This window comes from Aptenodytes patagonicus, chromosome 22 (genome assembly GCF_965638725.1).
Source record: "Aptenodytes patagonicus chromosome 22, bAptPat1.pri.cur, whole genome shotgun sequence".
In the NCBI taxonomy this organism is placed as follows: Eukaryota; Metazoa; Chordata; class Aves; order Sphenisciformes; family Spheniscidae; genus Aptenodytes; species Aptenodytes patagonicus.
In genome coordinates, this window is record NC_134970.1 from 3,396,859 (window position 1) to 3,419,262 (window position 22,404).

The 22,404-nt window shown below is 57.2% G+C and overlaps 1 protein-coding gene across 1 annotated transcript in view; it reads left to right on the top strand.

Annotated features, from left to right (window-relative positions):
• The first annotated feature begins 652 nt into the window (after window positions 1-652).
• LRRN2 (leucine rich repeat neuronal 2) overlaps window positions 653-22,404 on the top strand; it is a 33,967-nt gene continuing 12,215 nt past the window's right edge. Inside the window, exon 1 of the mRNA XM_076358173.1 lies at window positions 653-951. The gene's annotated coding sequence lies outside the window, so the exon portion shown is untranslated. The remainder of the gene's footprint in view (window positions 952-22,404) is intronic.

Consider the following 22,404-nt stretch of genomic DNA (forward strand, 5'->3'; position numbering starts at 1 on the left):
CGTGTCCTGCTTGGGGACTCGGCCACAGTCTAGCCAGAGGGGCAGGGGAAGGTGCTGCAAAAGCCCATGGGGCATCTGCAGTGTCACCCTGGGCACACTGGGATGGGGTAGGTGTGTGGGGCTCCCAGGGCCACGTGCAGCCAGATCCTTCCAAAGGCAAATAAAGCCCTTTGGGTGCTGGTGGGCAGGAAGCAATTTGGGCCACAGGTCCACCCCGTCAAGTCTCCTGCTTCCTTCCTAATGTGGGGCCATGCAGTGCCGTGGGAGAAATGTCATGTGTGGTGCCCCCCCCCCCCCGCCCCGGGTTCAGTGACCCCAGCCTGTGGGAGGGGACCCCGATGCTGCAGCGGGCTCAGCTGTGGCGGGAGCAGGATGCATTGCGAATGCCAAGGGGTGCGAGCAGCCGGCTCAGCCTTTGCAGGACCTTTTTGTATCTGGTCCTCGGGAGCATCGCCCCAAGGGGCTGGGGGTGCCAGGGCTGCCCCTCGGGTGCTCGCCAGAGCCGCAGGAGTTAAGTGTGCAGCCGGCAGGAGCTGATTCAGGTGGGTGGCACGTCGTGGCGACAAGACTCAAGTGAGGAGGAGGATGGGGAAAGGGAGGGGAGAAGAGAGGAGGAGGAGGAGAAGGGGGGAGCGTTTGCAGGCAGCAGGGAGCGGCGGGTGTGCGGCTGCAAAGGAGCCGTGCGAGGGAAGGATGAAGGTCTCTCCCCTTTGCCTCCAGATTGGGCGCTGAGGGCCAGCGTGGGGGCAGCCTGGCAGGGGGTGGCCTGCTGTCCCCGTCCCCCCACCCCCGAAGGGACAAGGACGGACCCCGCAGCTTTGGCAGGTCCAACGCAACCTGGCCCTTTGTCTGCCGACGGGGGCTCTGCCCGAGCCAGATGTGCGGGCAGCTGTGGCAGGGAGCAGGCAGGCGGATGACAGCGACACTGGGAGACGGGAGGAGAGTCCAAGGGTAAGTTGGGCTCCAGCCCCGTTAACCGTATTGTCGGTCGGTTGTGACTTTGGGGGGGCTCCTGTGCCTGGGGGCTCTGCAACACAGAGCTGGCTGCTTGGCAGTTTGTTTGGGTTTTTTTTTTTCCTTTCCTGCCAGAGCTTTGCTTTTGCTGATCTCTGGCATGGGGGATAAATGGTGTATTTGAAAATGAAAGAAAGAAAAGCAGGTGAAAATAGGAAATGCACACAGCATCGGTGCCTCGCCGGTGCGTGGTCCAGGAGGGGGCAAGGGGTGCCTGAGGCAGCCGAGGGAAAGGAGGCTTCTCCCGGCACTGATGGCAGGAGCTGGATTCCTGGTCCTGGAAACTCCTCTGGGATCGAGTCGATCCACACCTTGGCACTGATGGGAACGTGGGGTAACTGTGGCGAAACCCTGTGGCGATGCACTGGGGTTGGTGTTGCTGAGACTGAAATCCAGCCTTGCACAGGGATGCTGGCAGGATGCGATCCAGCCCGGAGCAGCGCTTTCAATGCATTAACCCCTCTGTGCCTGAGCTCCGTGGAAAATGTTAAAGGAGTGAAGCTAAGTGTAGAAAAGAGGCTGTGTTAAATAAACCGGCCTGGTCCTTTGGTCTCCCTCCCTCCTTTGCAACTCACCTTTGTCTGCCGGCGCCAGGCTCAGCCCACCCAAGGGAGAGGACAGACTGCCCAGGGGGTGGCAGGCAAAAGGTGATGGCAAAGCAAACCCCGGGAGCAGCCGCCCTGGGCCCGTGGTGTCATTTTAATGATTTCTGTGCTGGTTCTGTTTTTACTTCAACCCTTCCTAACCCTGCTCCTCTATGCACGCGCCTCCCCAACGCAGCCACACAGGAGACACGCACCCACCCACAATCTCCATGCTCGTACCTCTGTGCAAAGCAGCCGTCCCCTCCCGCAGCTGTGGTGTGCGTGGCTGTGCCCTGCCAGCCTGGGGAGCGATGGGGACCAGGGCTCCCGGGGGTCTGTGTGCAGGGAGGGACCCGCTGTAGGGACCCTTGCACCCACTTGTGCTGACCCAGTCTGGGAAGGGTGCTCGGGACCGGGAGGGACCCCGTGGTTCCGTGTGTGGTTGAGGTATTGGCTGTCCTTGCCTCTCCCCAGTGCTCAGGCAGGCGCTGGGCCCTCCTCATCTCCTCTTCCTCTTTTTTCCTGCCAGAGCCTGAAAAAAGGGATTTGAGAGATCTCAGCAATGCCCCTCTCTCCCATGAGTGAGGAGGGGGTGAAGCCCTTTGCTCCCCAGGGCTTGTCTCAGCCCAGCAGTGGGACCCCAGAGGGTAGGAGAGGGTGCTCAGGGCTGGGCACTGTGGGGTGGGAGAAGGACCCTTGGAGCAGTGTTCCCAGGGAGGCTTTTGCTGGAGGCTGCAGGTAGGTGCTGCCATCACCTCTGGGCAGGAGGATCTGGTTCCTCAAGCCGTGATCTAACAAGGCTGGGAGGTCAGAAGCTACGCACGGATGCTGCCTGCCTCACCCTCCTCAGGTTGCTGTGCCAGCGCTGAGCCAGGACCCAGCCCCTGCCGTTGCTTTGAGGATGAGCAGCCCTGATCCTGCAGCCTGGGTGCAGGCAGAACTCGTAGCAAGGCTGGGAAGCAAATGTCTCATTTCTGTCTCTAAAAGCCCGAGCGCGGTGCAGCCGTGGGGTGATGGGATGTGGCTCGGTGCAAGTTTCCTAGAGCGTTGACGGCTCCCTGCCATGGGGCTTCTCTTGTGGGTGTCCATCGTTCCCTGGTGCTCACACCTGGGACATGGGAGCCGGCTGACGGTGCCCTATCCTGGCTCCCTGTGGCAGAGGACCCTGGTCCTGCTGGCCCAGCCTCTTTGCTAGGGACACGGCTCTTCCTGGTGCTCCTGGCTGTCCTTTCCCCTGTGCAGAGCCACTGCTGAGTGCTGCTACCCCAGCACCCTGGGTCCTCTCTGTGGGCAGTGGGGGCTGGTTTGGCACCCAGTTGGTGCTGGCACAAGTGGCTGTGCAGAGCAGGGCTGAGGGCCAAGTCTGGGGGCGAGTCTCTGCTCCTCAGCCATTTTAAACCCCTTCCTTTGGGTGGGACCTTTTTTATCTTCTGCAATGTAAAACAAGGAGCTCAGCATCAGCTGCTGGGGCTGAGCTGCGCCAACACCCATCGCAGAGCCTGCAAAATCCCTCTGGTACAGGGGAAGGGGGTGGATAGTTAGGCAGAACCCCAACCGAAACCCATCTCAACTCGCTAGGGGTGTCGGAGCATCAGGAAATCACTTTCCCCACAGAACTGTATATTAAGCTGCAAAATTGTCTCCCCAGGGAGCCGGGGCAGCCCCTCTGCTCAGTGCTTCAAAGGCAGTGCCGTGGAGGCTCCGATTCCCAATGCGGAGCAGAGCTTCGGCTGCTCTAACCAGACACGGCTCCCTCTGCTTCAAAGAGCCGTGCTGGCTCACGACAGTGGAGGGTTCGTCCCCGCTCCTTGCTGTAGCTGATCACTGACGTTTAGGGATGTGATCCTAAATTTCCTGGCTAGGACAGGGATGGAGGATGTTGGGAAGGTTCAGACCTCGGTCCAGGTGGGCACCTGAAAGGCTGGGAACTTCTCCATGCTACTGGCACCTCTCCAAATGCAGGGAAGTCCAAACACAGGGCCCTCTACCTTTCTTTATTCCCAGCAGTGTATCTCCTAAATCACCTTCAGGCTAGGCCCTGGTCACTAATGCCTCTTCCCTTCTGTCCTAAAAGCTACCCGTGGGATAGTGTTCCTGTTGGCACATGGCTGATTTCCTAAAGAGCAGAGGTGCCAGCCCAGGGTCTGTGTGATCCCCTCCTTGCACACAGAAACTCGCCACCACCCTCCCTTCTTGCTCTCACACCCTTTTTGCCCGGAAACATGCCGAGGGGCTTGTTTCGCTGTCCTCTGCCGAAGACGAGGTGCGAGGACTCCGGCACTGACTGATGGTTGCTCTTCCTCCACTCAACATGCGTGGGAGGTACCTGTGACTTTGGTTCTCCTCCTGGAAATGAAATTGTTGTTCTTGGGGAGAAATGCCCTTTCCTGTGCTCTGCATCGAAAGCTGCAGCTCTGCCCAGCCCCGGCCGGGGAAAGCCAAGAGAAGGAGAATTTACAGCTGCTGCTGAGCGCAGAGTGCTGTCTGCTGCTTGCTGGGGGTGCATCAGGAAAAACATTAAAATTAGATGAGTTTAAAACTTCTCCTTAAGAGGGGAGATGGTCTCTGTCAATAAGGCTTTGCACTGGGACTTTGGGTTTGAGTTTAGGGTTTGGTCGTTGATGCTCTTGAGTCGTGAGCTCCTCGTGGAGCCCAGGGCATCTCCCCTTGCCCTCCTGCTGTGCCAGCCCACGGCCGTGCCCTGGCCACCCTGGACTTTTGCACACCGGTCCCCACGCGTGTCCTTTCCAGCATCCCTTCCGTGCTGGACCGGAGCAGCTGCTGAAATGCCTGACACCGTTCCAGGACATCAGCCAGCTTATAGGTGGTGAAACATATGTGCAGGTTAAGCGGTTGTTGACGGCAGAGAGTATTTTGTGATAAATATATTTATAGCGGGTTTTGTAAAAGGCTGTTCTAGTGGGTGGGGTTTAGGAGGGCAATAAATGGCTGAGAAAATTGGTCTGGTTGCGCCTCGGGGCAGGGGGATGGCAGCCCCAGCACCCCTTGCCTTCCCCCGCTCCATACCCCCCGGTAGTGGTGAGCGCCTGGGGCTCCTTGATGTGGGAAATGGGGTCCCACAAATTACACCATCCCAGGGAGGGATGGGGGCCTGAGTAACCCCTGTGCCCCCTCGAAACGGCTGGAGTCCTCTCAGCGTGTGCTGCCTGGGAACTGTTTGCAAACACGCCGCAGAGCAGGAATTATCTGTCGGCTCTGTTTGGCGTGTAATTCTGAATAACAAATAAATATGGAAAAATTGGGATCCGTTCCCAGACAATTCACAAAGGGCTTAATTGGGACTTAAGTGGTGCCTAAGTCTTGCGCTGGCTCTCTGCACTGGGGTGCTTTTCACCCAGACACGGAAAAGAGACCAACTTCGTCAATAAATTACTTGTGATAAATTATTCACCAACTCTACTCGGAATTAATGCCAGCTTCCCCCTCCAGCAGCTTATAAATGCTCTGATATCTCCTGACCCTATCCAGGCTCCAGAGCTACCCATCGGCTTTAAAAACCTATCCCAGGTGCTATTATAAAACCATATTTTGTGGCATTTATAACCAGTCATAAAAAAATCACTCCGAGATTAAATTCAGCGTGTGAGGTCGGAGCGTGACCGTCTTTGTCCTTCCTGTTGACCAAAGCTGAGTTGAGTCTGTTTTCAGGTTCAAGCTGAGAAAATTGTTTTGCATGAAGACAGGCTACTGTGCTTCTGTGAGACTTAATAATGCTTGCTTTGAATTTAAAAGCCTTCATCAGTGAGGAATTTGTAATCGGCATAAAAGGGGGTTTTGCATTTTAACCAGCCTTTCCCAAAGGCAGGGATAACTAACTCCAGCTCTCTCATTTGGGAGAAGAAAGCATGTTTGCCCCAAAGCCCAGGGACGCGCCTCTCTCTGCTCTGTCCTGTGTCCCATCAGGACCATAGGGATAGAGATCAACAGCCTGGAAAAACAGAGGGAAAAAAAAAAATAATACTAGCGTCTGGTCACCTGAAAAGGAAAAAATGGGTTTTTTCCTATTTGTGAAACATTAAAAGATGAACCAATTCAGTTTGTGCTGGAATAAGCATTTCAATTGGGTGTCTGTCACTCGTTCATAGTATGATTATTAAATTTAATTCAGTGGTTTCATTGTTCAAACCACTGTTTGGCAACGCATGATCAAAGCCTCTCGCTTGACTTGAAAAGCCCATTTGGACTTTAGACATGTTGGCCCAAAAAGGGTCCGCAGCGTTTGATCCGAATTTGCAAATTGCTGCGGTTGATCAGAAGCCGCGTTTTTCAGCGAAGGCTTTTATTCCCATGGAAAATTCTGTCGAGTCCTGTTTCTGAGTCACTTTTCCTAACTCCTACGTGCTGCCGCTGCTGCTCGAAGCCAGCGATGGAGCCGGGCGGGCTGTCCCAAAGCCTGGGCTGGCGGAGGGCTGGCTGGCTGCAGTGCTGTGCAGCTCCAACCCTCCAGCAGCAAGATGCAGCTCGTGCAGCCGATGAGTCCTCTAGTTCCCGATGTGCAATCAGGATTCGTCCCTGCGTCGAGCCTTTGAAAGGATGGAGGAGCAGGGCCAGGGTCGGCTCCGTCGTGGTGCTGCTGGGTTCGAGGGCTGCCCCGACACCCGTCCATCGCCTGCGCCCGAGTCCTGTACTGTGCTTGAAATCGCCCGCTGTTCTTTCCTTTTCATGAAGTTATTGTTAAATAAGATAAAAGGGATTTCAGTGACACTCTCCAGCTAGCTTTATGGTTTTTTAATATTTTGTTGACTCCCTCTTTGCTGGTTAAACCCTCCTGGGAAGCCGCAGACATACCCCCTTGTCCCCGCTTCCTTGGCTACGGTTGTCCTCCCTGGCTTGGCGCACACATGCATTTTCCCGGTTTTGCTCAGGTTTTAAGGCCAGTTAAACGAACAGGGCTGTTTACATCTGAAAGCCATCCCTTATCATGCCGAAATCTCTGCTCGCAGGCTGGCAGCGGCAGGACTGCTGCAGCTCTGCAGCGCGGGGGCCGCAGGGAGCCGGGGGCTTCACCAAGAAGCTGAGCAGCCTGATGTTGCATTTTGCTTTGGTTTATATTTTTAAGGGTCGGGGGAAAGAGAGCAGCATGCTGCCAAAGTCGTTTCCTCCTGGGAAATTGCGGGTATGCTCGGAAGGGGAAGGGGCGATGCGCTACGGCCTTGTGGAGCAGCCGCTCCCGGCGGCACGGCATCCCTCTCCTGCTCAGCCGGTGCGGCCGGACCCCAGCCCCACTCCGGCAGGGGCTGCTGCTGGGCAGAGCTGGGTGCAGCTCCATCTGCCCTGTGTAGGGCTTGGTGCCATCTTATTTTTCCTGGTGTCCTTGGTGCAGATGGTCTCCTTGGGCAGCGCTTGTAAATAATAGAGTTGCAGAGCTGAGTGGGTTTAAAAACCACCGCATGGGTGGGGGGGACGTTTGCAGCCAGAGGCAATGGAGAGGGTTGATGTGGCTCCTGCCTCCCCGGGGCTGAATCCTCCCTTTGCACCGGCTGTAGAGGGGGTGAAGGCAGGGGGTCACCCCCCTGCGCTGGGGGCCAGGCAGCCCCTCGCCCCCCCCCCCCCCGCCCTCGGGGTTGCCTGCAGCCAGGCATCACCCTCCCCGTGCTGCTGCAGGATTGCCTCGCGGTGCAGCTCCCCGATCTCCGCAGCAGCCCGGGATGACTAAGAGGTGATGAGCCACTCCTGGAAACTCAGAAGAGATCTAATTCTGTGAATAAACCAAAAAAAAAAAAAAAAAAAAGGAAAAAGAAAAAAGATCCCCGGGGGGAGACGATGTTTGTGAATTAAAGACAAAGTGGGTGACATTTCCGCCAGCCATGTGCAGCTGCAGCACGGGGAGGGGGGACGCACGTGGGGCCACCGAGGGCTGTAATTCCTGGAGACGATGGGAGAGCGGCAACTTCTCACGCTCTGCCCACGCTCGGCGGACTGGCACCAGGTGATGCAGTGGCTCAGCGACTGCAGGGAGCCTTGTTCCATCGGGTGACAGCCAGCTCTCGGTGTGATGAGGACAGGAACGAGGTTTTCCTGTTGCGGATGCTGGGGAAGGCAGGTCTCCAGGGAAGGGTGGAACCGGTGGGGGCAGAAACCCCGGCACCCGGCAGGATGCTGTGGGTGGAGGGAGGGAGCAGGAAAGGAAGGGGGGGAGAAGGGGAATGGGGGGAGGTTGCATCTTTCTAAAGCATCTGTCAAAATGAGCTGTGGAAAACAAGCCGCACGGAAGGCCGGGCACTGCCAGGCACTGGGTTCCTCCGGGCTGGGCGGAGAAATGGTCCATCAGCTCCATGTGGGTGGGAGAGCATCACCACCCCAGCGTGGCTTTTCCCTGGGGTCTCCCCAGCTCCAGCCCGAGTGCTCCGGGGCTAGGGGGGGCACAGCAGCCCTGGAAACCAGGGGCTTTGCAATTAGCACGAGGGGGACGAGTGAAGGAGCAGCTGGGATGCACCTTGGATCCTTAATGCTCTTCCTTCCTGCAGCCCCTCCAGGACACACGGGACTTCAGGGTCACTTCTTGGCTCAAAGCCTCCGGCTCCAGCCCAGCATCCTCCAAACTCAGTAATGCCAGCAGCTGGGTCACCCCGGCTCATCACAGTCTTGCTCCTACGGGCTAATTCCCTCTCCGCTAGCAATTCCCTTCTCCCTTCCTTTGCCCTCAGGCTCCCAGCGGTCAGTTAGATGATTGTATTTAAAATAAACTGGAAGTGGATTTTGCCAAGAATAAGCACAATTCCTCAGCCGTGAAAGATTATTCCATCCCCTTCAGTTTGGGGAGGGACCTTTATCAGTCACCGAGTGCCCCGAGGTTCGGCCACGGGCAGGGCAGTGCCTGCCGGCGTGAGGGGCACGGACCCCGGTGCAGAAAACGTGGAGATTTGAGGGCTGGGTGTTGGTTCCTCCCCAGCGGGTGGGTGCAGGTGGGTATGTGCAACCCCCCTGGCTCGTGATGGCAGTCAGCCCAAGGGTTCGTGGAGGACCAAGCGGTCCCCATCCCATTGGAAAGCATCTCTGGGGTCTCTGCTGATGGCAAAGCCCCGCTGCTCCCCGGAGAGGGGCTCAGCACCCCCAAACCCCATAAGGGTGATGCTGGTACAGCCACCCCCAACTCGCTGAGCCCCTCCTGGCTGCGGTGGCTTTTCGGGGCATGGCACAGGGCTTTGCCTCCATCCCCACCGAGCCGCTCCGCATCTGAGGAAGGGGGTGAAGCAGCCCCAAAGCCGTGCCTGGCAGTTGCTATGGCAACCGTACATTTTTCTTATGATTCCTAATGACTTATTGGCATTTGCACTAATCTACGGCTTTTTTGGCTGCCGGAGGTTGACTCGTCTCCCCTCAGGCCCTAAGAGCAGGCGCATGCTGTGCGGTGCCGGAGCCCAGGTCGGGCTGGGGGGGCTGCCCTGGTGCTGCCCCCTGCTCTGGGCACAGCATCCCCGGTGCTTCCCGGGGAGCAGCAGAGACAGGAGCCACCGGCCGGCCCTTTGCAGGAGGCAGGTGCTAAATCACGGCTTGTTTTTTCCCCGGCGAGGCTGAGAGGAGGCTAAGAAGGCCACGGGGTTTGGAGAGGAATGGCTCCTACTGGGCGGGAGCCAGCCGGAGTGGAGCAGAACAGCCCCGCAAGAAGCAAGAGGGGTGCTGGGCTGTGCAAACCCCCAAATTGGTGCAGGGTTTGATGGGGTCCGAGATGCGACTTCAGTGTCATATTTCCAGCCATGCTGGTAGGACATCCGAGCTTTTCCTCGGTGAAATTCAGCACAGAGAGAAAATCAATGCACTCTTTTTAAAATCCATGTTTAATAGCAAAAGTAATACCTCGCCCAGATTTATTCGGGTGGATTAGATACTTCTCAGCTGCTCATGAACATCACTGAGCAGTTTGCAAGGCTGGAGCGACACCCTGGGCAGGGCTGCCCAGCTCCCTGTGGCTGAAAGCAGGGCTTGGACCCGGGCATGGCCAGGGCCAGCTTTGCAAATGTTTGGAGGCTTTTTCATAGATTCGGAGAGTCTTTTCGCCCTCACCCGGGGGCCAGTTTCTGGCTGCTGAACCTGTGCTTGGGCCCTGAGAGCAGTGCAGGCTTCTCAGCAGGTGAGCGTGTGGCTCTGAGCTCTTCTCCCTAATTCCTTCAGAGGCACAAGCCATGCAAGCCACCCACCTTTGTTCTTTTCCTGCAGAGAGGCTGCCGTGTGTGTTGCACATGGGAAACAGCATGGAGGGCAAGCAGAGACCAGGGGGACAAAGTTACCGGCATGGCCAGGAACAGCTTCACGTCCAACCCTTTAACGTCACCGATGTGCTCTTTCTGGCTGTCATGTCCTAATAAGCTGCTGAAACATTGGGTTTGCAATTACCGGCTGAAATGTTTAACCCTGAGCAGTGCACTGAAGCTCAGATAAAATCATGGGAAGACTTGGGGGCTTTTAGGGTCAGTAACAAGCTGCTGCAGTGCAGGGGCAGGGGGTTGCTTCCCTTGTTTGATGGGTCATCACCAGCCTGGATCTGCTCTTGTCCTTGCATTTTTATTGCTGGAGCTTCCCTCCTCCTCGCCCTGTCCCGCGGCCACCGAGCCCGGCTGTTGAACGCAGCGAGGCTACTGCCGGCTGGCAGCACGGGGAAGGGAGAACCGAGCTACCTCTTGCTGTCCCTGGGCATCTGCCAGCCCAGAGGGGTTTGGTAGGACCTCATGTCCTTATGGCATCTCCAGGGGCATCGTGGCAATAGACCAGCAGCTCATCAGGATGTGGTCTATGGTAGGAAGCAGCAGGGGAGTCCCGGCCCCCGCAGGGCAGGCTCAGCCCCCCCCAGGAGCATCTCGCGTCTCTGCAGACACTGCTGAGATGCTCTTTTGTGTCACCCCGTGGGGTCATCAAGCCCTCAGGAGGTGTTTTGTAACTCCATCCTTTATCGCAGCCACATGGCACAAGGAGGCCAGAATGTGCCAGCAAGATAGCAGGGACAGACTTCCCCGTAATTAGAAATTACCCTGATTTCACAGCACTTACAAGCAGCCGCATTGCCATCCTGACCTGTCTTCTGCTGAAGATCAAAGGGAGCAGGGCTGGGCTCCAGCTGCGGCTGCTCTCGCCCCGCTTTGCATGCGTGATGCGACCCCGTTCCTCTGCCCGTCCACTGATGCTGGAGTCACCTGCCCATCGGTTTGCTGGCACCCTGCCTGTGCCCCTGCCCAGCCCCTGCCCGGGTCAGCCACCACGGCATGGGTGGCCAGCTGTTCCTAGCGAGCTCCTGGCTCCCTTCGCTCCTGGAAGAGCAGTTCAATCCGTGAATGAAGAGAGAAGTAAGATGGAGACGGCAAGGGACCAGCTGAGCCCCCAGTACAACAATGGCTGAGCGAGGTCCCCAGTCCCCTGGCCCTCGCCTCTTCTCTTGGCACCGTCTGTGCAACATTCCCTGCCTGCAGCAATACTGCTTATCTGAAGAAATGCTGTTTCCAACAACAGACGCCTCTAGAGAAATAACAGGAGACATCCCATCATGGTTTAGATTTTAATTACACTCAGGAATTCTTTCCTTTTTTTAAGGTTTGTTTAATAACCTGTTCCTCCCCACCCACCTCTCCCCTTACGTAGAAAGTTTAAAGAGCCTCAATTTATCCCTCTGAAGGGACTGACATCAAAACACTGCAGCAGCAGAACTTTTCTTCCTAAAACATCCCAGGGGGACATGTTGGAGCAGCTCCTGGCCGTTCCCAGGCTCTGGGTGGGGACGGGACCACCGTGGCTGGGGGCTGCACGAGCGCTGGGCAACCCCTCGGTCTGCACCCGACCCAGCACCCCGCGCTGCCGTGAGCCACCTTCACTGGTGTTTTCACTGTCTCACTGGGAGTTGATACCTTATTCCAGGGACCTGGGTTTTTTTGGTCCAACAGACGGACATGGACGTGCTCTCCCCGAGTGACACCCCTGGTCTCTGTCCCCTTTGGAGCCCGTAGCTCAGATTGGTTTCACGGCCGGTTTGTGGAGCGTCACGTGGATAGCAGAGCTCAAAAGCCTTTGACATTGCCCAGAGCATCCCCTCTCCAAAGGATGCTGCACTTGGCCTTGGTGTGGGTAGAGGAAAGTAGTGGGGGGGGGAGGTTTGAGGGGGCTTCTCTGCAAATGAGCCAGCCTTAATGGCCACCCCGCCCTCCAGCCCCCAGGCTGTGCCGAGGGGTATCGATCATTCCTCTTTGCAAGTCGATCTGCTAGGGAAGGTCACTCGGGCTGATGCAGCACAGGCAGCATCTGCGGTCGTGCCGCCAGGACAGCGGTTACCCTGGCCATCGGTCTGCCGGTTTTAGGGCCCGAGATGCCCGCGGGCTGGGACGGGGACCAAGCCTGTGTGTTAGGTGGGATGGGGACCCTGGGGTGTCCGAGCAGCCAGGAGCAACGCAGAGAGGTGGACACTTTCCTCTGGGCTTTAACATCTCTGGAGAGGAAGGTTCAGCCAGCTTCTGCCTGCCCGCTGCAGCTCTAGGCATGCTGCTTGTTTGTTTGATTAGAGAGATGAAGAAATAAATGGGAGAGATATGAGCATCCCTCTTCACTCCCAGCTCCTATGCAGTGCTGGCTTGATTTTTCAAAAGGACTCAGTGTCCAGAGCCTCAGAGCTGTCTGCATCATTTAGATGGGCGCATGGGAGACGATGAGCCCTTTGAAAATCTTGTTGCAAATGGTTAACGAGGAGCCGTTCTTCCCCGCAGGCTGGCGGCGTTTCCTCCCACCGTAACGATCTGTGGGGTCTTTTCCCTGTATCTGCAATGTACAACAGAGGGAAATGGTATGTCACGGAAATATATATCATAATTTCCTGGAGTGCACCTGTCTCTCCAGCACACACACTGCTGCAAGGCACAAACACACACTTGTGCGGATTATGAGCTACTATTGCTGTCATGTTGTCGCAGCTCAACAGGCATGTACAGCCACAGGAGTTATCACATCCCAGTGCCCGGCTGCTGTCAGCCCCTGGCAGCCGCCACGCTCCTCGCTTCGTGCCGACAGCCTCCCCCAGGCTGCGGGAGCTGCAGGAGCCGTTTCTGTCTCAAAGCTGCGTGGGGGAAAGGACGCCCCACGGCTCGCAGGGACCCAGCGCAGAGCCTCTTTGCAGGGAGAGGAGCTGCAGTCTGTGGGAGATGCTTTAGACTTGCATTGCCGGTCGTGATGGGGTGGCACCGGGCTTGCAGAGACGCCAGGCTGCCTGCTGCTCTCCCTGCCTGGCCCTTCAGCCTGCCTGCTGCTGAGAGAGTGCAGGCAGCAGCAGGGCTGTGACGGTGGTAACACGGGAGGGAAATCAGGCTGAGCTGTCCCCTTCTACCAGAGAGACACGGGTGAACCTCGCAGCTAATTAGCAGCCGGGGGAGATGGAGAGGGAAAAGGTCCCTCTGCCGGGGCACTGCCTGATGGAGAGGGGATTGCAAAGGGCCCAGCTGCACATTGCAACGGATGTCTCCCGTGGGAGAGGCCACGCCGCGCTCCAGCCTGCAGCCCCCAGGACACGGGGCTGATGTGAGTCCAGGCTCTGCACCCACCAGAGAGCTGGCTCCCATGCAGCAAGCGTCGTGGCCAGGGAGCCTGCCAGAAACCAAGGAGGTGGGAGAGCTGGAGTGAAGGCAGAAGCTGGAGGTCTCCATTTCCGCTGAAATCTGGCACCTTCCCCCTCTCTGGCAGCCCCATTAGACGCTACAATTATATCTGAGTGTTCACAACACCCTTTCCCGAGCGCTGGGGGGATAAAAATCAAGAAGGATGCTCTGAAGGGGTAGGCTTGATTGGTGGGAGCTGGGCTTGACACACCACGCTCAGCGCCAGATGGATGATGGAGCAGCGGTGGCTGCAGCGCTCACAAGCCCCAGCGGGAAGGGAGCTCTCTCCCTGGCTGGGTGGGCAGGGAGGGAGGTTGGCAGGCAGGTCCGCTGTGCCGCCGTGCAGGGCGAGGACGGTGGGTGCTCCCGTTGCGGAGGCAGCAGTTCCCAGCGCTGCCATCCCATATGGCGCTCGGGTCCTTAACGCAGGGGTGCTCCGCTCCAGGCTCTAAAGTAGTGAGGGGCTTTGGGGGTCTGCCAGCCCCCTGGGGCTCCGCAGCCTGGCTGGAGACCCGGCAATGCAGCCTGCAGGACGTCATCCTCAGGGCTGGCTGGAGAGCAGGCAGCATCACCCGCAGGAGCTCCACTTCTTTGGCAGGGTTCAAAGCCAACCCACCTGGGACTGCGAACAATTAATTTTCCCAATCTGCACAATGATCAGCTTCTGAGGCGAACAATTAACCAGTCACAAATTGTAATTGTCATCTCACTTCTGATTTTAATTTGGCCTAATGAAGGCTAAGTGATTCCGTCTCGCTCCTCCTCCCCCAGCCCCACGGCCCTCTGGCATCCCCGGCTACAGCGTGGCCACCCGGGGAGGCAGCACCTGGCCCCTGCAGCCGTGGCCCTCCCTGGGATGGAGAGTGCTGGGGCAGGCCAGGGAAAACCATTAATCCCTGTTGCGGGCTGCTTGTTTTCAGATATCATGGCCAATAAAAGTTTTATTTAAGGGAATTGGCTGCCTGTGTCCATGCGTTCTGGTTTGTCACAGCCTGTTAGCCTCTCGCGCTTGCCCTTTGAAGCAGGGGCTGTCATTTAATCTTCATCTAAAATAATGCACTGATTTTTTTCCCATTTCTGATTTTAATTCACTGCTGCTTGTACGTCTCTGTCTGCACCCTGCTCCCCCCACCCCATCCCCACCTCCCCGATGCGTTATCATCTGCAGCACCTTTTGGATCTAGCTATGTTTTCTAATGAATTCATGGTCTCACTGAATTGCCTTTCACTTTAATACTTAATTTAGATTGAAGAAGGTGGTTGCTGGGTCTCGAATACCAAGTGAGTCTTTGGTGTAGCTTTGGCTGGAAGTTGCGTGATGCCCAGTGGGGTCGGGATGAGCAAAGCCGTCCGAGTTTGCCGAACTTTGCATAACCACCCTGCTACTTTCTGAACCTTGCAGCCTCCCTTCTCCTCCGTCCTCAGCACGAAGCAGACGAGTTGTCATCGGGATACGGCAGCCCTAGGCGCTGGATCTGTTCGCACATCACACCATCCATTACCAAGAAGCCCGGCCCCGGCCCCCTCCCGCTCTGCAGCTTCTGTGCATCATTTAATTGCAGGGCAAAGTGACAGCAAAACCCTCCCGAGCCAGGGAGCAGGCGCTTTGCCACACGCCGAGTCTGCACAGCTTTCCCTCCTCCCCAGCCCCAAGTGTCTGATAATTTTAACACAAGCACTAAGGAGAGGGCTCCTTCATCCTGATAGAGAGACTGAGCCTCTTCTGGGGTGAAGCATTGCAGCTCTTTAATAGCACCAATTAAAACTGCAGAGGGAATGAGGCATTGGCAGGCAGTAATCACCCAGACTGGAATAGGGCCTGAGCATGAGTTTTAATAGCTTTGCTTTAAAGGGAAAACGTATTTTCTGTGACCCTTGGATGAACAGAAACCCGGTTTCAGAGCTTATCCAAAACCTGCGAGGTTCAGTATCAGCATGCCCTCGAGCCCCATGCTGGGACACTGCTGCTCTGCTGCGTCCAACAGTTCTGCTGCCTTGTCCTATTAAAAGCAGCAGGCAGCAAGCTGTGAGAAGGAGCAGGGCGAAGGGAAGAGGAGAAATAAGTACGTTAGCGAGACGAAGATTAAATGACAGCTACATAAGCCGACCTCTCAGGGAAAAGTGTCATCTCCAGTTTTGGGCAGGGGGGGTTCGCAACGAACTTGCGATGAAGGTGAAATGTCTTTCAGGGCCAGTTAAAGTAAGTGAAATCGTTCCCTGCTCATCCCCTTTCTGCAGCCCAGCATGCCGCCAGCAGCAGCATCCTGCGACCTAACCCGCACGCACCCTGGCCAACTTGCGAGCTCGCACGGCAGCCTGGCCAGCCCTGCCTGGCACTGCCACCAGCTCAGTTTGCTTCCCCATTTTTTCGTGCTGTCTGGGGGAGGATCCAGAGGCGATCCTGCCCCAGCCGTGCCCCCGACTCGCTCTGCAGCCCTTACCCGGAGTTATGATTGATGTGCCCTGCAGACATCTTGGGCCCAGTTAGGGCTGATTCAGTTACCTGTTTGCACAACTGAGGTCAAAGCCCATCTTGTCTGAAGCTAACAATTAAAATCACTCCCGCAAGGCCCTAAGCACGGACCCGGCTGCCTGCAAGGCAGCATCCCTTCGGCTACAGCCGGCAGCTCCCTCCTCCTTCCTTGCCCTGCACAACGCATCCCGCTGCACCTTGTCAGGGTTGCAATTTGCAGGATGCCCACTCGCCTGCTCAGCCCCGAGCATCTGACCCCCTTGCTCCAGCGAGCTCCACTACAGCTGCCCACGCCGGCAGCGTGCGCAGGATTCGGCCCTCCTTGCATGCCCAGCCGGACCAGCCCGACTTCAGGGATCACAAAGTTTCCCCTGAGCTAACCAAACCAGCGTTACAGCGATGCCCACCCAGCTCCGGTGCAGCCGTCTCACTGTCACCTTTGCCAGCCCCCCGCTGTCACCGGGATGGTGACTGACAGCTCGCGGAGCCATCACTCACCGCCGCTCCAGGCGCGGGAGCCTCCAGCTGGGATTGGCAGCTATCACGTAATGATGGGGCCTCGTCAGGGCCAGGAGGACCCCGTGAGAGCCATCCTGGAGCTGCCTATTTAATTGGGCAGGTGCTGGGTGGTGTGGGTGCAGGGGGGTGCTCAGTGGTGCTGCTTTGCTGGGGAGGTTGGAGATGCAGAAGTTGGACTCCGTGCTCATTAACTCCCGGTCTTAAGGGGCTCATCACAGATATTTCACAGCCAGCGGGAGGATCTCGGTGGCTGTGGATGAGCGGTGTGTCTTTTCTGTGTGGTTTCTAGAGCGCTTCCCTGCGGTGGTTTGATTTCTGAGCACCTCAGGGCTATAAATCTGCACCCTGTGCACCTTTGGAGAAGCCTGGTCCAAAATTTGGCCCCTCTATGGTGTGTTTGAGCTTTTCCCTCCTCTCCCTGCTGTGTTTGGTGTAAATACCCTGGAGGTGGCTGCAGAGGAGGCACTGGAAAGGTAAAGTGCTTTATTTTGTTCTGCATTTCGAGGAAGAACAAATTAGCATGTTGCTTTTGTGCACGTTGCAAACACTGTAGGTTTTTGCTTCAAGATGGCTCTTGAATTTCTCTTTGCTTTTGCTACACACACATAAGCACACACATGCCTACATCCCACGTCAGGTTTATCTTTTTTTAAAGTCCTTTTAAACCCACAATGACACATCTGAAAGTTCCTCCAAAAACAGCCCCTCTCCCTCCTTCTGCGACGTGAATGAATAAAGATCTCCTCAGAGCTCAGTCATGCGGAGAGTAGCTTTGGTGGTTTTTTGAAAACAGTATTTTGTCGGTTCCTCCTAAGACGAGTCGGTGGTGGGCTGTCTCTCCCCCCACGCAGCTCCCGGGTGTTCTGGCTGCAGCAGCACCCACCCTGGGGATGCACCTGCCGGCTGAAGATGTGCTGCCGGGGACCCTGTGGCCCTGCTCCTGCAGGCTGCAAGGGGAAGGGGCTGGCTGGGAGTGGGCTCACAACCCTGCCGCACCCTCAGCTAGCTCTGGCATGGGGGATGCTGCATATCCAGGCCCTCCGTGCCGGGGCTGCGAGCTGCCCCGTTGCCTGTGGGAAGGCTCTCCCCATGGCAAGGCAGCGCATCCAGCCCTTGGCAGCTCTTACCTTCACCCCCGCAGAGCTCCGAGGAACCGTGGGTGCAGGATTGCCCCCACAGGCTCCCAGGTGTGCAGAGCCCGTCCTGCGGGCAGGGCTCCATCGGCTCCCAGCCACGAGGGCCAGGGCGATATTGCTGCCTGCAGTTTTGACACAGCCCCAGGTTTTCAAGAGGGACTCTGTATCCCTTGCAAATTTTCCTCTCCAGAAGAGCAATAATACACTGCAATATTATTTTATTTAAGTAATTCAAGTGTATGCACAGTGCCTAGAGGAAAAGGCAAGGAGACACAGCAGCACACTCCCCAAAGACAACTCCACGAAGTGCCAACGGCTCTGCCTGTTCAGTGCCCCTGTGCTGCAGGCTCTGCCCCGGGAGCTGCTCGAGCGTGCACAGACTGCAGTGGTCTGATGTGCAGCATCTGCATGGAGATCTCCAGTGTTCAGGTGGACAACGCTGTGCCGTGAGCATCGCAGAAGTTGTAGCTGGGCGTCCCACCAACAGGCGTTTGGATGCTGAGGAGCTCTGGCACCCCGAAGGTGCCAGCTGCGGTCAGGCAGGGCTGCTCTCCTCGATGCCTCCAGTGCCTGGTGGGGTTAAACACCCGCCGAAGCCTTCCACAGCTGCCTATTTTCACAAAACTTGTAGCTGCCTCATTACGTTTGAAATCGGAGAGTTTAAAAGCCATTTGAGGGAAAGGACACGGGTGCACGTGCCCCCATGCGCTGGCTGCATGACCCCCCTCCATTAGCAAGGCGGCCGGCAGCCGGGGTGGCCGCACCCTGCCCTGCTGCGTGGACGAGGGTGCCGGGGCTGCCTGTCCCTGGCTATGGGTTGGATCTGGAAGGGAAATTTGGGCTGTAGCTGTGCCTTAGCAAAGTCTTTGTGCACGCCCCTCCTGACCCACCGATGCAGTACGCCAAATTGTCCTTCTGCCAAGCTGGGAACGCTTAAATGGGTGGGACAGAGGTGGCAAATGTTTTCCATTTCTCTTCCTGTTCCTATCTGGGTTTTTTACTTTTTTTATTAGTATTATTATTATTGTTGTTGTTGTTATTATTACTATTATTTTATTTTAGATCCCCTTTGAATGACAACTCTATCAAAACAGCTCGTTTGGAAATGTCAGGTCCATTCTTGATAAGTCATCAGTCATCGTGATTGGTGCTGACAGACGCCCTGCAACAGTGCTGTGGTATCTAATAAACTGTGCTGCAGTCTTTTGTAATATCACATTATTTTATTTATTCAGCATGGCATGAAATGTCTCCTTCAGGAAAGGGGAAGGGGGGGGGGATTAACCCTTCTAGCAATGCTTCCCTTTCTGGGTAGTCCACACGGGAAGTAGCAGAAATCAGGCTTTAACGTGGCGTTCGCCTAGTTTAAAGCTCCTAATGTCCCTGGAGTTGAAGCAACTGTAGGATCCTGAATCGTAGTCTACTTCTGGTAGTACTGGCTCGATGAGAGCCGACACTGGATTTCACAGTGCTGAGACACGTGCCCTGAGCGGGTGCAGCCCCTCAGGGCGCACAGCACCCTTCTCCCCACCTCGCCCACGGGGAGGGCCGGGACACATCAGTTCGAGTGCCGCCGTTTGCTCCGTCAAGGCGATGACGGGAGCTGCTGCATCCCACCTGGCTTGTGGCCGTACCTGCCGCCTGCGAGTGGGACAGCCATGTGCTTTATCCCCTTGGCCGGCAGCGAGCATCCTGGGCGGCTCTGCTGCCCGCCGGCCCTCCCTCCACACTTGAAATATATGGCAGGAGCAGGGGCGGTGATTTAGGCTCCCCCTTCACCCCTTCGCCTTCCCTTGTATTTATGTGGTGCTCGGCTGCATGAAAAATACAGCTCCTTGGCGTCCTGCCTCTTGCTCTCGGGGGAGCAGCCGCAGCACCACGCTGATCCCTTCCCCAGCCCCTGGGATGATTTTGGGAGCTCCAGCCTGCCTGACTCCCTCCCCAGCACCCAGTCAGAGCTGCCGGTGGGGATCGGGGAGGGCTGAGCCCCATGGTGCTACCCTCCAAAGCAGCGTTTCAGCCTCGTGGAGCTGCCGGAGGGCAGAGTCCGGCCGTGGTCCCCGGGATGCTCCCGGGGGTGTCCCCCAGGAGCAGGATGGCAAAGCCCACCAGGTGGGCTGGCTGCAACCAGCAGTTCCCGACCTGGGAGCTGCTTTCCTGCATCCCCTAATCTGCATCGTGGAGCCTTTGTTTGCTCTCATTAACGTGTCTGCGAAGTGCCTGATGTATGAAATATCCTTTTTATTAGCTGGAATTGGTGGGGCCGTCTGGGACTCGTGTCTGCTCTGCTTTCGAGGCCAGGAGTCTCCAGACGAGCCCGTGTTGGTCTTGCTCAGTTTCTGGCTTGCAGTGGGCGAAGGGTTCAGGCTCAGCTTGCAGGCATGCTCCTCCACCCAGAAACCGCGACTGGGACAAGCCGTAGTGTCACCCGTGGGTGCACCCACCCCTGAGGTCCTGCTGAAAACAGGACAAGAGCAAAGCAGGCAGAATGGTCTGCTAGAGCAGAGCTGGGGCTGGTGCCTCCAGAGTTGGGGATCCCCTGGATTTTCCCGCCTTCAGGGATTAATCCGGTTTTCCTAGAGCCCCTTTGGACTATTGGGGCTTTCCCCAGAGTGCAGAGGAGCTCAGCAGCTGTGGAAATTCCCCCTGAGATGAAAGCTGGGTGGGAATTTGGGCAGTGAGAGCAGCCCAGCCCAGTGCCGTAGCCCACGGGGGATCTCTCCGTCTCCCTCTTTTTCCCACCACTTCCTTCCCACGTGCATTTTCACCCTCTGTCCCTCCCGTAGCCCCAAAGCAGCAGCACAAAATGCCCTTGACAGGCAGCAGGCTTTGTTATCGCAGGCTTAACCCCCTTGCAGGAGGTTGCCAAGCAAACATTAAACCTTGGATTTGTAGCCAGCCTAGGTGAGACTAAATCCTCCCTCCTGGACGTGCTCCCTCTCAGAAAGACGCATGTGTTGGCACGTGTCCCCACCATCCACCCTGCTCCCCCTTCCTCCTCCTCCTGTCCCCGGTGCTCCCAAGACCCCCAGGGAGTCGCGTCGCAGCAGCCGTGTCTGTCATCAAAGCCTGCCACCGAGAACCAGAAAATGACAGGCAATAGGAGGACAAGGGCCCTGCTAATGCCGTGAGTGACATTACTGCGCGATCCCTCAGCGAGCGATGGGGCTGCGTCCGCAGTGCCCCGCTCCTGCCCCCCCCCGCCGGGCTGGGGGACGCGGCTGGACTCTGCCCAGGGCACCGCGGGGCTTGGGACAAGGGAAAGGGGACACTGGAGGGGGAAAACAAGGGGACGCACTGAAATGCCAGCGGTGCAGGGCTTGATCTGAGGCTTTCTGGCACTGCTCTGGAGCAGCTCTCCGGAGCCGTTGCTGCTTGCGGAGTCCGGTGTGGTTCCCCCCGGCCACCCGTGCCGCCGTGCTATGGAGCGAGGCTTTGAGAGTGGAAGGGATGCTAGAGGGAGGCTGTGCCCTGCTCCACCCGCGAGCTCCACGCAGTGGCCCAGCACCCAGCCCAGTACCCCGGCTTGGGCCATGCTGAAAGGATTTGGCTTTGAAAGCACCATCAAGCAGAGTCCATCTCCCTGTGGGGGAGTTTGCTCCAGGTTTTGTTCTCTGTTGCATTGACGATTTCTGCCTCATTTGAATCTGCCTGGCTTTGGCACTGCCGCTTGTGCTTCGTGGCCTTGCTTGCCTGCACCAATGCAGCTCCTGGTCTGCTTTGCACCAGCCGGGACGTGGCCCAGCCACCTCCCTCCTGCTGCGAGGTGCTTGTGGTGCTGCGTGCATGGCCCAGGAATTTGGGGACCCGTCAGCCAGCCATGCCACCACGTTCGGGGGCACAGTGGTGGCCCGTGCTTGCTTGGTGTCGGCATGTTGGTGGAGGGACTGGCTCTCCCCGGTCCTCTAGCCTTGGATGGTGGGTCCGTAGCGAGCTCATTAGGAAAGACCTGGAGGTGTTTTCCAGCCAGTTCAGGAGCTCGCCTGAATTATTTCACACACTGCTTCACAGCACGTCGGGGAGGAAGAACTGGGGGAGCTCATTACCGGGCTGGGGCTGTTTGTCTCTCGGCCACGGCACAGCGGTGCCAGGGACAGGCTGCGCCTGCGGCACGGCTCCCTGCTGCCGGGCAGTGCTCACCGCTGCCACGCACACCAGTTCTGGGAAGGGAGCCTCCGACCCGGGCAGGCTGAAGCTGTGCCTTGCCAGGAAGGTCCTGGAGCAAGGACGTGGTGCCTGCGAGCTGGGGATCACTGCGGAGCTGGAAGGTGGTAATCGAGCACAGCAGAAGGGAAGGGTGAGGGTTTCGAATGAGCTCGGGATGCTCGGGGCATCCTGGCACGCTGGGTGCTGTCTGTGGGTGCTGGGGTTGGGGCACGCAGCTCCCCTCATGCCGGGAACTCAAAGCTTTGCTGATCACAGATAGCATTTTCTAAAGCCTCTGGGTGATTAAGGAGGCAAATGCCATTGAAACCCTGTGCTAGGCTCTCAGAGGCTCAGCGATGGCTTTTACAGGCTGGAGGGCTCTAAATTAGCTATTGCCACTCAGGAAGAAGGTCCTAGAGATAGCTCTGGAAACAGTGACACAGTGCAGCAACAGTCAGAAAGGGCAAATGGCAGGCAGGGGATTATTAGGGAATAAATAAAGCAGCAGACCAAAGCCAGTGATACGCCTGCGATCTGAGCAGCGCCTGCAGGCTCTCCTGTCCAGACGGGAAGGGTCTGGGCAGGGAAACGGCGATGGCTGGAGCTGTGAAACAGGCCCCATATGAAAAGCAAAATGAGCCAGGGCTCTTCAGACTGCAAAAGAGACGGTGGCAGGGGGACGAGATAGGTGCCTACCAAACCAAGCATGGCAGCCCTCCTGCTTCCACCAAGCTCACCGGCACCAGCCCTGCCTGACCCCTGTCCCCCGCTTCTCCATCCCCTTTCTGCCCGGGATGTTCTTGACTTTGACATTTGAAAGGGGACTGCAAGGGTGCTGGGGAGGGGGATCTGCAGGCACAGAGTCCGGCCGCACACAGCTGAAGTTCAGCTCCTGCTGCAGCCCGAAGACGGTGCCAGTCATTAGAGATGCTTCCAGAAATGCAGCG